The sequence below is a fragment of the Aulonocara stuartgranti genome (assembly GCF_965226115.1).
Source record: "Aulonocara stuartgranti genome assembly, chromosome: 13".
NCBI lineage: Eukaryota > Metazoa > Chordata > Actinopteri > Cichliformes > Cichlidae > Aulonocara > Aulonocara stuartgranti.
In genome coordinates, this window is record NC_138949.1 from 19,021,486 (window position 1) to 19,035,478 (window position 13,993).

Genomic DNA, 13,993 nt, shown 5'->3' on the forward strand with positions numbered 1-13,993 from the left:
CGTGTGACGCATGGTCAGGCTCCCTCTGCTTCACTTATGGACGCGCAGGGTACCCCCCTCGCGTCGAGAATTGACGTGAAGGGTCCTCCGATTGAAGAGATTGCCGCGGAAGTGCCTGTTGTCGGCATATTTAGACATTTTCCAAATCACAGTGTAGTGACGTATACAGAACACAATAAATTATATAATGTAAACAACTACCTGAAAAACAGGTAGAACGATACTTTTGTATCGTTTATTGCATTTATGGAGGGAGTGATGTATGCTGGGTAATGGCACAGCTAGCTACTGGGTGACTTTATTCACCCGCTTCGGCTGTTATCAGTCCATACAATGGGCGTTATTAGCACAAATCAGTCCCATAGATATGGGCCATCTCCTGCTGGATTTTTCAGAAGGTTGTTCTCATCCATCCAGATGGAGGATCACTAACAGGAGCGTGGAAGACTCCAGAATCCACTCTGGCTGCAATCCGGTGGATATGCAGTGTGTACAGGTAAGACCATTTAAATGGACAGCATTTATAGAATGACTGTTAAAAGTCAGCGAGTGTCAGTAATGTTAACGTGGTTATCTTAGTAATACACAGAGTGCTAATATAACAGCTTTAAGATGCATTTGTAGATATTATTACGTGTTTTACCGTCTTTATGGTGCTAGCTTAAACGTTAGCTTATATTGGAGTAAAGCTGTTACTGTTTAAACGATGTTAGCACAGAAATATTAGCTTCTGTCATGACTGATGAAGTTACTAGTTAATAAAGTTTTCAGTAAAGTGATTAATCGCAGCCACAGATTGACAGCAAATATCTCGATTAGCTTCAGTGCATCTATAATAAATATGTGCAAGTTTCAGTGCTTCGTTTAAACTGTATGATACTTATACTGACCCAGGGTCAGTGTAAAATACAATCCTAGCTGTGTGAACAAAGCCACTGTAAATTTAATCCTGCATGACAAACCTCAGGATGCAGGTTATTATTACTCTTTCCTGCTGGCACACCTGTCACACCTGAGAGTCAGCTAGAAACTTACAGTGACGTGGACGTCATGCAAAGACTGCCAGACTCTGTAATACTGCAAAGGATCAGTGACTCTCTGTGTGCTGAACATCTAGGATTGAGTCAGGCTGCATTGACTGTGGGACTTTAATGTGTTAAAAGCAGGTTGAAGACGGCTCAGAAACATTTGAAGATTAAAATTTAGCATTATGGCTTCTGGTGGTTTGTAAAGCCTCTACTCAGCTGTATTTTTGTTACTAATTTATGTTTGTTGTTGTTTAACACAGATTTCAGAAGAGCAAATATGCTTAATAGTTTAACTAGATTTCATTTGTCAGTGTGGGACTGCTGAGTCACCTGAAGAACTCATTTCATTCATTTTCCACATGATGTTCATTTACAGAAATGTTTCACAGAAACTGATTTCTCCCAAAGGGTGAACTAGTGTGTTTCCATAGATTACCTCTGTATGAATGTACTTCTTAAATGAAGGCAAGTGTTTGTCCTTTTTTGTTCCTCAGGTACAGTACGTGATATCAAGGGCAGGCGGTCAACACTGGGGGTAGACAAGAAGCAGACGTACTTCCAAGAGGGAGCTGCAGTGAGGTCAGAATCTGAAACAGCTCAGGTTTATATTTTAGAGGTTATAAAAAATCAAAATGTATTTATAAAGAAACCTTTAAATAATAGTCATAATTATGATTATTATAAGAAATATCAAACATTTAAGTGGATTTTCTGTTACACATATTGTGTTAGCCCTGCAATAAACTGGCAGCCTGTCTTTGTCCTGTATCAGCTGGGATAGGCTTCATCCTCCTGCAACCCTGAATTGGATACATTGTATTCCAATTATCTAATCTGATCATTTACAAACTCAAGGTATCTAATCAAAATGTAAGTAATAATTATAAAATGGGAAAGCAGAAATAAGTGTGACATAAATGTAAATGTGTTAGCTGACATAGAGGACAGCTACATGTAGTCTGAAAAACCTTTGTTGTCAAGTTTGCAGGTCTATCAGCACGAGACATTCTTACATAGAAGAGACTGTTAAAGTCTCTAACTCAGTGAAGCATTATTGGTCCCGTCTGTTTGGATAAATATAGTAAGTTGATGTATGTGCATTTATTGACACATTTTCTTAAGTGCTTATCCAGTTCAGGATCACAGTGGAGCTGCAGCTGGATATGTTCACTAAATAAACCTTACAAAAGTTAACAATAAACCTGCATCCATGTACGTTGTTGTCCACAGGATGAGAAAATCAAACTGGAACACTGTGGAACATGTTAATAAATGTTTGTGTGTTTATGCCTGTGTCTTTCACAGGAGGCGCTGGAAGGTTTCCCTAATAGTTCCTGGTGAATCAAAGCAGAACCATAAAGGTTGCTGGACTGCATGATGGCCTTACCCCTGAGCAGTCATCCTGTTAAAGGAGGAACCACTTATAAACTGTTTTCAAAGTAGCTGAGCAGATTTAATCTCAAGTAAGCGATTAACTGTTTGTTCGTTTGTTCTGCCACTTAAAGAGCATTTAAGGACGTCTTTCGAGTGTCCAGTTGAATTAATTCTACTGGCTCTCATGGTCATTTGTTATTATAGACATATTTTTCATGTTCATCCAGCTATTTAGTAAATTCTATCTATTTAGTAATATCCGTCAGCTATAAAATGTAATATAAATATAAAAATATCTAAATATCTCCTGTCCTTTATGTTTTAATGATGTAAGTCTGTTATCGTGTTACATTAGCATTCCTCACATATCAATGAGATGCTGTACAGTACAATCCTACTGACGCAGCAGAGGGATAACGACGGCTATTCAACATCGTTACACGACACATTCAAGCTGCATGATGCAGACAAAGTGACTAAATCATCTTTTTTGTGGTTTATTGTCTTCAAACCAGCAGACAAAGCCGATTGCAGAAGATGTCAGAGAAGAACTTCAGGCCGTGTACTGAAAAGGTATTTTTTTCTTGTTATCAAAAGACATTTGGAGTGGCAGCTTCTACAACTGGTTGTGCTAAAGTAAAGCTTACAGTCTAAGAAATCACAGTGTTGATATTCAGCCCAAAGAGAAAAGCTCACTTGTTTGAATTTATTTACAATCATAGTTTTTATAAATTCTGACTGTAAACAGCTTTTACAGCTTTGATATTGTTTGACACTCGATATCAGGTGATAGGGTTTAATTTAAAGGTTTCTGTGTCCCAATGAGCCATTTACACTGACCAGTATCAGTTTAACTGTAACACATTCATTATTTAGATTCAACAAAGAAATAACTGAATGTAAAAAATGGCAGCCCTCAGGCCAGGTTTATAGAGATATATGCATGCATTATGAAATTTATCTATCCCAGATAATTGTTATTCATCTAGTCATGGCAGACCTACCTCTTCCTCCCAAGTTAACTGCAACCCAAAAGAACTAGTGGGGCTATTTACACACTCACAACCAGTGTGGGGTAAAAAGAGCCACCAAAAAGCTGTCAGCCACAGATGTGCTAGAAGAGTTAGAAACTCTACTTATGGAGAAACTTTCTAAGTCTAACAGAGGACAGGTACTCCTGCCCAAATAACATGATATAACCCCACATACAGCCCAGCCATAAAATGAACCAAGTCATTTAGTTAAAGACAGCATGGGACCAAATGCATGTAACCAGCCTGCATCAACCTGACATTTCTTCCTCCTGAATTAAATGAATGAATGGATGAAAGTTAAATGACTACAAACGTAAAGCCACTAGTTCCCACACTGGAGCTCCCTGACACTGTGTGTTAACCGTATTTAGCTTGTATCAACAGTTGTAACAGGCTAAGCCACCTGAGACACTGCATTGAATTTGTTCCTGTCTTAATGATTTCAGCTGACTGGTTTCAGCTCAGATGTTCTGCTTTTTCCTTTCAGTAGATCAAAGCAGCTCGTGCTCCTTCTGCTTCCAATTTAGAAGAAGAAGGCGAAGGCTTCAGCGAAGTGGCGTTCATGGTCTCAGTGAACAGTCACGGTCACACACTGCATGTGGTTTTAAAAGCAACATGTCTGTTCACCACAACAATGGAGATGTGTAATATTAGTGCAGCTACGGTTTGTTTTTGAACATCAGTTCTGTTTTCTACTTTGATCACTTAGACCAAAAAATTGTTGTTTTCAGATTCTTTCTTTTAAATCTATAAAGCACCTGTTCATTTTTTTATTACAATTAGTTTGACATAAATGTTAGTGTTTCCTTTATGATCTTTTAATGCTTACACTACACTGTACATGTCTACATTAGAGACATTTCTGTTACCTGTTTCTGTTGACTCAGAGTTGTGAAATGTTCTTTTATTTGATGCACAATATGAAGTTCATAATTTTCTTACAAATAAAACTCTAATGACAAACATGAACAGCTGTGCTTATTTCTGAGACATGAGTTTTGAATGTGTTGATATTTAGACAGTGTGCATCTGTCTGCTGAAACTGTAATGGTGAACCTGAGGTGATGGTCAACAGAAGGCAAATATATATCAATATAAAACAATATTGAAGTAATGTCTTTACCCTCTGCAGCATGTGGACGCTGTGCACGCAATCACCTTATTCACTGTAGTAAACATGCACCGCTAGCTCAGACTGTCTCCATGGTTACATCGTATATTATTAGCTATGTAAACAGCTTCCAAAGATACCGCCATAGCTCTCTGCAGCTGTAACACTTAAACACTTTTCAAATCGTTTCATGTTTTTGATAGTTATGAAGACAGAATATGTTTTTAAGGTCATGCTAGGTGGTTGCTATGGTGGTTGCTGTGGACTTGGCTGGACCGCGTCCGATTCCTGTTATTAGCTGTCCGCCATAGGAAGGCTGCGTTCCATTTACAAGTAGTGACAGTCTGCCGCAACTCGAACTCAAACCCCGCTTTGTTCTTTAATTATAGGCCTTTTATAGCCGTTCATGACACGCACACACACACATAAAGCACTTTGCCTCACCATGAGAATGCAAGTTTACCTAACCTAACCTTATAGTGTCTGATATAGGATAGAAAAATGAAGCAACCAGAGATTTAATGATGAAGACTCTGGGTTCTGTAGTTCACGTTTTACAGTCCTGAATGACTCTGCATATGATTTATTGAAGAGGAGTTTAGAATGCACTTTACATTTAGACTGTTGCTGTTTCATTTTTTACATTGTTGCCGTGTTATGTCATGAATAAGATTCACCTGCTGGGGGTTTGATGGATCAGCTGGACAATACAGTCAAAGACAGACTTCATTCATCATATGCAAGAATCCTAGTTGGATTTTTGTTGTCACTCATGTTTTTGAACCAAATATTGAAAACAATTCTGACAGACTGGATACCTGGTCAGGGTGTACATTACCTTGTACTCAAGCATCCCAGGACAGAGCCCTGCCCCACCATGAGCCTGGGTGGATACGTGGTTATTAATATAAAAGGACCAATACTGAATATGAATATTTCATGAAAATTGAATTATAATACAAATTAGTAATAAGGGTTTCTCTGCGCCCTTCTCCACCCCATACTCAAAGAGCTGCGAGCAGAGAGGGTGACAGGAGAGGATGGCACTGAAGAGAAGATGCTTGGTTTCTGGAGTCTCCTGGTCCTGTCAGTATTAGTAGGATGCATCTGCTGTGTCTTCTCGTGGATGCTCACCTACCTTGACTCGTTCCAGCCTGGTATGGATTTCCCAACACTGCGGACAGTGGCCCACGTCAGAGACGTTTAATATTGATTACATATGTCTGAATTGCTAACCCTAACCCTAACCCTAGCTCAACAGACCACAATGCCCTGGACTGTCAGTATTATTACATGCTGTGAACATAAGTACCTTTGATCACAGTTTATGTTGTAAAAGACAAGGAATATTGGAAAGAAAGATCAACATTGTGATATTATTTCTTCCAAACTGACCAGAAACATGCTTTTCATACTCTCACAGCAAAGGATCAGACTCACTGTGCATGACAGCTCGGGCCAATGATGTCTGTTAGATTGTCAGTTGTTTAGTGCTTCTGTACAGTTAGGGTCACCGTCTCTATTTCAGAATAATTAATATGCGGAAAACACTAAAAGTTGATTGTCTTCCAGTATGATTCTTCATAACTCCTGCTTTGAAATACTGAACTTTAAAATTTACCTGACGAAAGATCATTTACAGTGGCACTCTGTCAGGATCATTCTGACTGTAAGATCACTGTATTAATCTGAATCCTTCTGAAATGTGCTGTGAATGAATGCTGATGCAACTCACTGTGGGAAAACTGTTAATAAAATGAATCTGTGACACATGCAACACATTCACAGAGGAAGAGGACACAAAGGGAGGACACGCAGAGGCTGTGTTAAAGTCAGAAATCCAAATCTTTATTAAAAAACAGGCGGCGGTAACAAACAGGAAGACAAGCAGTCCATCAAACAGTCTACAGGGTCAAACATACAGAGAATTCAAACAGCAGTAAAAAATAACTGGACACTGAAAAACTTAAAGCAATGTGTGACGCAATCAAAGGAAGCAGCGCAGTATATTCACTGAATTATCATCAATTACAAAAGAGAAAAACAACGATTTCTAAGGATTATTTTCTTAAATGCAGTTAGAGTGTGGCTGGTAAAGATGGAAACATACAGAATGTAAACTGTGTGAGTTTGGTGAACTTTGTTTGTTAATTTGGGTTGAACCCAGGGCTGTATAGGCGTTGGCTGAATAGCAGTGGTGTTCACCTTGGGGTGTCGGTCAGAACACACAGGACGCACAGATAAAGGTTATACCGTCTTTACTGTGATTCCTCAGCTTAACAGCACAGTACAGCAACACAGTAATGCAACCGCAGGCTTACAGAGTGGTGAGGGGTGTGGGTGTGTGTGGTCTGTGAACAGAACATATACAGAATACTGAATGTAATAAACATCTAAGTCATGAATTATGATGCATTAGCGTTCTTCGAATCTAACCAGAACTACAAATGGGAATTCCTATATGAACATCTACATACACGAGTTTCACACACTACTCCCAAACCCTTACAGTACATGACATTGATTGCCAATACACCCAACAACAATATATCACAAACACCAAATCGTTTAGCTTACAGCCAGCAGGTATGTAGCATAACAGGTAGCATTAGTAGCATGAACTAGCCACATAGCGAACAGGTCGATACACATTGCACTTCTACATCCACTAAATGTCTAATTGGCATAAAAGACTAAAACTGTCCTTTTCAGGCATGGCTCCACGTCTACTCACAGTTCTTTAGCGACGCACACAACTCACACCGTGTGTAGACATCCCCTGCAGAGTCAGTCTGCCAGGCGGCTCTTGCTATGTGTTAGCTCCAACTCTGATCACTGGAACATGTGCTCAATAGTCCAACTGTGCTCTCTCGCCACAAGGGCCCCCCCCCACACAGCTGACAGCCTTTCCAACATAGCCGCCCCCCAATTTGCGGTGCAAATTGGCCCCATGGAAAGGCTGTTTATACAGACGAGGGCTCCCCCACCTGGTCATCCTCATCCTTGATCGCCGGAAGCACAATCAGACGTACTATAGGCCGGGTGTATGTTTTGTCACGTATCTTCACCTCTGCTGTTCTGGTGTGGCCATCAGAACCAGTAAGAATCTTCGTCACTCTCCCAATCTGCCATGATGCTCTGGGTAGCTGTGGATCCACCAGCAGAACAACCGCTCCCTCTGTTATGTCCTCCATGGGTCTCTGCCACTTCATGCGAGTTTGGAGATTAGGCAAATAGTGTCTGATGAAAAATGACCAGAATCTGTCCACCAGGATTTGCGAATGTCTCCATCTTCGCCTCCCTAGCGCTTCTTCTTCGGGATACACTACCTGAGGTAGGGAGCTGTCAGGCCGCCCGATGAGCAAGTAGTTAGGGGTCACTGGATCGATGTCAGCCACATCAGCAGAAACATAACCTAGGGGTTTGGCATTCAGGATACCCTCGATTTCTGTAAGAAGGGTCCTGAGTACTTCCTCACTCACTGTTTGAGAGCCAACAGAGGTGTATAAGGCGTTTTTGATAGAGCGGATTTCTCTTTCCCAAGTGCCTCCAAAGTGGGGTGCTGCAGGTGGATTGAAGCGGAAACGAACCTGCTGCTTAGCCAGTTTCTGCTGGAGGTCCGGACTCATGATGGAGAACGCCTGCTGGAGCTCCTTTTCCCCTCCTTTGAAGTTTGTCCCCTGATCCGAGTAAACTTCTGCCGGTTTCCCTCTTCTCGCAATGAACCTTCGGAAGGCCATCAGAAAGGAGTCAGTGTCGATGGATGTCAGGAGGTCTATATGGACGGCCCGAGTAGTGAGGCACTTAAACAAAATGCCCCATCGCTTCACCCTGCGTCTGCCTATCTTGATCCAGAAAGGACCAAAGCAGTCCATGCCAGTCGAATAGAAGGCAGGTTTGAACAGCCTGAGGCGGACAGGCGGCAGGTCAGCCATTTGCTGAGAAGCTGGGTTTGCCCTCCACCTACAGCAATCCATGCAACTATGTTGGTGCCGCTTAACGGCCTCTCTACCTCGCAGGATCCATACAGTCCGCCGAAGCTCAGCGAATACTCTCTCTGGGCCAGGATGACCGAGACGTGCATCCACATCTTGAATAAGTAGTCTGGTATACACATGGGTGGGATCCAGGACCACAGGGTGTACAACAGACAGATCAAGGCTCTCTGCTCGCCGCAGCCTGCCACCAACCCGGATCAGTCTATGATTGGCATCATACTGCGGTGCTAGGCATAGCAGCCGACTGTTAGCCGGTATAGGTTTGCCTGCTTGTAGTAGGTGGTAGTCCTCTGGGAAACAGTCCATCTGAATCTGTCTCAAGATCTGTTGCTCTGCCTCGGTGTAGGCCCCTGCAGTAGGTGAGTTACTCCCAGCTGGGTCACCCTGCATTGCTGCATTTTGAATCTCCTTAGCTGTGGCTTCTACTAATTCTGCCCATGTGTTGAACCGCTGGGCCTCTGGGGTTTGATTACCCGGGGTCGTGTTAGCCATATGACATATGGCAGAGCGTTTTAGCTCGATGCCATCCTCTGGGTCTGATGTACCCAACGATGGGCAGGAGGGCCACTGGTCAGGAGGTAGGAGGAGGAAATCTGGTCCTTGAGTCCACCTATTTGGGCTGGCCAGTTCAGTGAGATTTTTGCCCCTTGTGATGTCATCAGTTGGGTTTCTTGTAGAATCCACCAGAGGTGTGGACTCGAGTCACATGACTTGGACTCGAGTCAGACTCGAGTCATTAATTTTATGACTTTAGACTTGACTTGAAAAAATGTTCTAAGACTTGTGACTTGACTTGGACTTTTACACCAATGACTTGGGACTTGAATTGGACTTGAACCGGTTTACTTGAAAAGACTTGATATTTTACCCCAAATATAAAATTTAACATGCATATTATATAGAGATTGAAAATGTGACGTCATTCACGGGTAGAACCGCAAAGGATTCTGGGAACTCGTGGCAAGCGGTACTAGCGCACGCAGGCTTTCAATTAAAATCAGTTATACAGCGATAAAAAGAAACACAAAAATGTCAAGAAGCTGTTGTATTATTAACTGCAATAGCCGGTCGCATGACAGCCACGGGAAGCCGACGAGTAAAGAGATCGGTTGTTATCGGATTACGTCGTTGAAGAGAAATTGTTCGAGCCATGTTTCCGAAGTAACAAAGAGGCGACTGGATTGCAGCCATTCAAAGACCAATTATAACGTCCCAGAACACTCCAGCTCACAGGTTAGTCTGCTCCAAGCATTTCCACAAAGGTCAGTCTGCTGTTGTAGTTAATACGTCATTTTTCTTAACATAATTGGTGATATAGGTTACAAGCAAGTCTGGCGCTGAACAGAAATTGTCGCGCTATGCTCCTTTATTTATTGTGTTTATTGTGCATAAATAGTGAATTGTCCTGACACAATATTGCGTTTCGCTTCTGTTATTATGGTACATTGACAAAAACATATACTTTTATTCACAGGATAAAACAGTTGTTTTGTATCACTAATTGTCCAGTACGATTACAGCATACAGTATTATTGTCACTGCTACATTTCTGTGATGCTACCAGAAATTATTTCCACTGCTAATTAATTACCATTGAGCTCAAAGGTCCTATTAATAAACGGTTAACGAATGTGTATTTATGACGACGATTTGTGAGACTGGTAAACTTATGATACGTACGATGGTCTTTACTTTCTACACGGTGCATTTCAAGGTCCTGCACCCATCCGTCGGTAAACTGTACCTGGGCTTGTTGCAGTGACCGGAAGTTACTAAACTTCATGAGTGTATGCACTCACTCCAAGAACCGTATGATTATAAATATGCATATAAATATGCTACGATGAGATAGCTGACTTCATCTAACTAGCAAATGTTTTCCAGGCTACGTTGGTGATGCAGTTTTTTTTTTTAATGATATTTTTAAAAAAAAATCATTTATTTATGTATGATATTTTTGTCATGCGATTTTAAAGCCAGTCCTACAACCGCATCCAAGAATAACATGCAGCTTATCTCAGAACTGTTGGTGAAAATTATTCTTGGAGCTAGGTTTAATTGAGCTGCATTTTAAAGAGGTGCAATTTCACAATTTGTGTATATTTTCTAAGTTCACTATTTTGTTATGTGTTGAGAAAAACACAGATTTAAAAATTACATGGTCTAATATTTACATTTAGCATATAACTGCAACATGCTTTTTTTCGTTTTTTTTTAAAGACTCGAAAGGACTTGAAATTCAAAATTTCAGACTTGTGACTTTACTTGGACTTTTACACCAGTGACTTGAGACTCGACTCTGACTTGCCTGACATTACTTGAGACTTGACTTGAGACTTGAGGATAAAGTCTTGAGACTTACTTGAGACTTGCAAAACAATGACTTGGTCCCACCTCTGGAATCCACATATCGCCAGTCTTTGGGGTTAGTAAGCTCTTGAATTTCTGTAATCCTGGTGCCAACAAACACCTTGAAATGGCAGGATGTGGAATGCAACCACTTGAGGACAGTGGTTGAATTAGACCACAGCGTACATGTGGTCACCTTGAACGTTAGCTCTGTCTGAAGTAGCTTTGCGAGCTGGGCTCCAGTGAGTGCAGCGCAGAGTTCGAGTCTGGGAATAGATATCTGCTTCCTTGGAGCAACCCGTGATCTGGCCATGAGGAATGACAGCTTCGCATTACCACAATGATCTTCTGATCTCAGGTAAGCCACAGAGCCATAGGCTCGCTCTGATGCATCGCAAAAGATATGTACCTCTCTTGCAATGTCAGACAGATCCATGTGCGGCAGTGTGTAACATCGTGGCAATGTTAACTCTGATAAATGCACCAACTCCCCCTTCCATGTCTTCCACTGGTGCAGCAAATCATGAGGTAACTGGGGGTCATCCCAATCTCGATGCTTGTCCCAGAGTTGCTGTACAATAATCTTGGCCCTGGTGGTGAAGGGAATGATGAACCCAAGTGGGTCGTACTGACTAGCCAGGGTTCGACATATGTTCCTCATAGTGGGCTCTCCATAGTCAATGGGTCAGTGCTTGAGGCTGAGGGTGTCCGTCTCACAGTTCCAGTTCAGTCCCAGGGTTGATTCATGCGCTTCTTGTCGGTCCTGTGACAGCCAGACTTCCAGTTTGTCTGACCGTGCCTCGGATGGCAGATGACTAATCACTTCTGGCCTATTACTAGCCCACTGCAGAAGCTGCCGTAGTTTCTTGACCAACTGCTGGGCTTCTTCAATCGATGAAACACTCTGTAGACCAGGGGTGCTCAATACGTCAATCGCGATCGACCAGTCAATCGCAAAGGTAGTATTGGTAGCTCGCATGGCATTAAAAAAATAGATGCCAGCCTATCATCCATCCCGTCACTTGATTGATACAGGGAAGCCAGTCAGATGACATCAGATTTTTTCTGACGCTTAGGTCGCTGCGCATGCGCAAACAGCGGCGCGAAGTGTAGTAAAACTGACAAGCTAGTCAGCGAGTTAACTCCAATTTTTAGCTCTCGGTTTTTTCTCTTAAACCTAAGAAAGGGTTAAAAATGAGTGAGGGAGCTGGACCAAGTAAGAAGACAAAAACGTATCACTTTCATACGGAATGGGAGGAGGACTTTTTTTTCACGATGTCATTTTCGAAGTGCGTTTGCCTCATCTGCCAGGCTACCATCGCAATGCCAAAGAAGGAAAATGTGGAGCGGCATTTTCGAACTGTTCACGGAAAATACGACTACATTCCCGCCGAAAAGCGAGCTAAGAAAGAAAAAGGTGAATAAACTAAAATCCCAGTTGTCCGGACAGCAGTCATTTTTCACACAACAAACTTCAAAAGCGAAAGCCGCCGGTGCATCGAGCCACCTGGGGGGCTCTTCAACTGGTGGGGAAGATTGTCACATCTTGCAGGAGCTTTCCTCTCCTCAGGGGCTCTCTCTGCAGGAGGGGGAGATACAGGAGAGGTGGAGGAAGATCTCAGCCTGGGTGTTTATTGTCTTATGTAGTCTGGAAGATGAGTGGATGGTGGGGTGGGTGCAGTTTTCTCTGTGGTGGGGTTGGGTGGACTGTCCCGGGCTCTATGGGGCTGGGAGGCGCTGCTGCGCTGGGCCCCGGTCTGGATGGGCCTGGGCCCCCTTTCCCTGGCGGGTCGCGGAGTATGGGGGTGCCTACTGGGGTCAGCGGGGGAGCTGGCCCCAGGGAGGGGTCACTTGCCCCTCCCTTCCCTCCCTCCCCATCTCCAGCTGCCTCCCTCTTCCCGCTCCACCACAACCACCCACACATGCAGGACCTTGGAGTAGGGGTATGTCACCAGGGTGCAGAGGAGGCTACCCCCCCCTGTCCCCTTCTGGCTGCCTCTGCCACAATTTTATCCCACAACTTAGACATTCACATTACTCACACTCTCATTACACATACATATAGGATCTTGGGGGTGGGCACGATACACGGAATCCAAAGTACCATCAGGGTGTACACCCCACCCCTGGCGTCGTTGCCCACCTCTCAATGTTAAATACACGTAGACATTGAGGGCTAGCAGGAGGGACCATGCGCTTACCTGCTGCTCTCTGGCAGGTAGCTCCATGCCCTCCTGGGTTTTAAATGCACCTTAGAACACACATGCATCAACACTACAATGAGCGGGTGGAGGGAGGTTTGGAGTCTTCTCTCACCCCCATTCTCTGCAACCTGCTGGAGCGGGGGGGCTAGGAGGAGGAGTTGGCCGTCCGACTGCGGTCTGGAGTGTGGGGCCTCCCTGCTGCTGCGGAGTCAGGGCGGTCTGCCTCCCCCCACCGCAGGGAAAAGGGTAACACCACCTGGGTCTGGGTGCAGTTCCCCCCTCCAGGGGCAAGGGTACCTAGACCCGGTTTGTAGAGTACGCTTGGGGAGTGTGATCGTGTGTACAGCGTCTCTTTATGTCTGTCTCCACGTTGGTTGAGTGTGGAATAAGTGCATATGAGAGCATGAGGGTGGGAATGGATGTTTGTATATGTGTGTGCCTGTATTTCTGTGTCTATATGTCAGGTTGGGTGTCAGGCGCCACCTCTCTGGGGACATCTTAGGCCCTCCAAGGTTTGGAGGCCTATCTCCCCCTACCACCACTTCCCCTGCCAGTGGCAGACTCCCTCAGACATTGGTGCGTTGGTGGTTCTTTGTGTCCGGGTACACACCGGCTCACTCCTTGGCGGCCGCTTATCGGGGCCTGGAGCCTGGGGCTCGCTCGGGCCACTTCGGAGGTGGGGTGCCCCCGGCCTCTTGGCCTGGGGCTCGGTCACTCAGGCACAACTGGCTGCCGGCGGAGCTCACGGGCGCGTCACTGCAACTCCCCCTGGCTTCTGCTCCGCGGCTGCTGAGTGAGCCCTCATCTGAGACTCTCCTCAGCTCTTTCTGGGACAGTGGCGCGGCTGCCCCTCTGTTGGTCTTCCTTGGTCTCTTGTGTTCTGGGGGACTCTTTC

General features: G+C 44.0%; 2 long non-coding RNA genes across 3 annotated transcripts; one reads left to right on the forward strand and one right to left on the reverse strand.

The window, feature by feature from the left end:
• Positions 1–77: 77 nt before the first annotated feature.
• Positions 78–4,576, forward strand: LOC309720007. Of its 2 annotated transcripts, XR_014280383.1 has the most exons (6): positions 78–120; positions 418–496; positions 1,523–1,607; positions 2,334–2,491; positions 2,918–2,975; positions 3,924–4,576. It is a non-coding gene; the product is annotated as an uncharacterized lncRNA (long non-coding RNA). The 2 variants fall into 2 exon arrangements; XR_014280384.1 differs by lacking the exon at positions 78–120 and having other exon boundaries at positions 159–496.
• A 1,797-nt stretch (positions 4,577–6,373) lies between these two features.
• Positions 6,374–7,777, reverse strand: LOC309720754. The gene is made up of 2 exons (XR_014280565.1): positions 7,282–7,777; positions 6,374–6,898 (listed from the first exon to the last, which is right to left on the reverse strand). It is a non-coding gene; the product is annotated as an uncharacterized lncRNA (long non-coding RNA).
• Between the last annotated feature and the right edge of the window lie 6,216 nt (positions 7,778–13,993).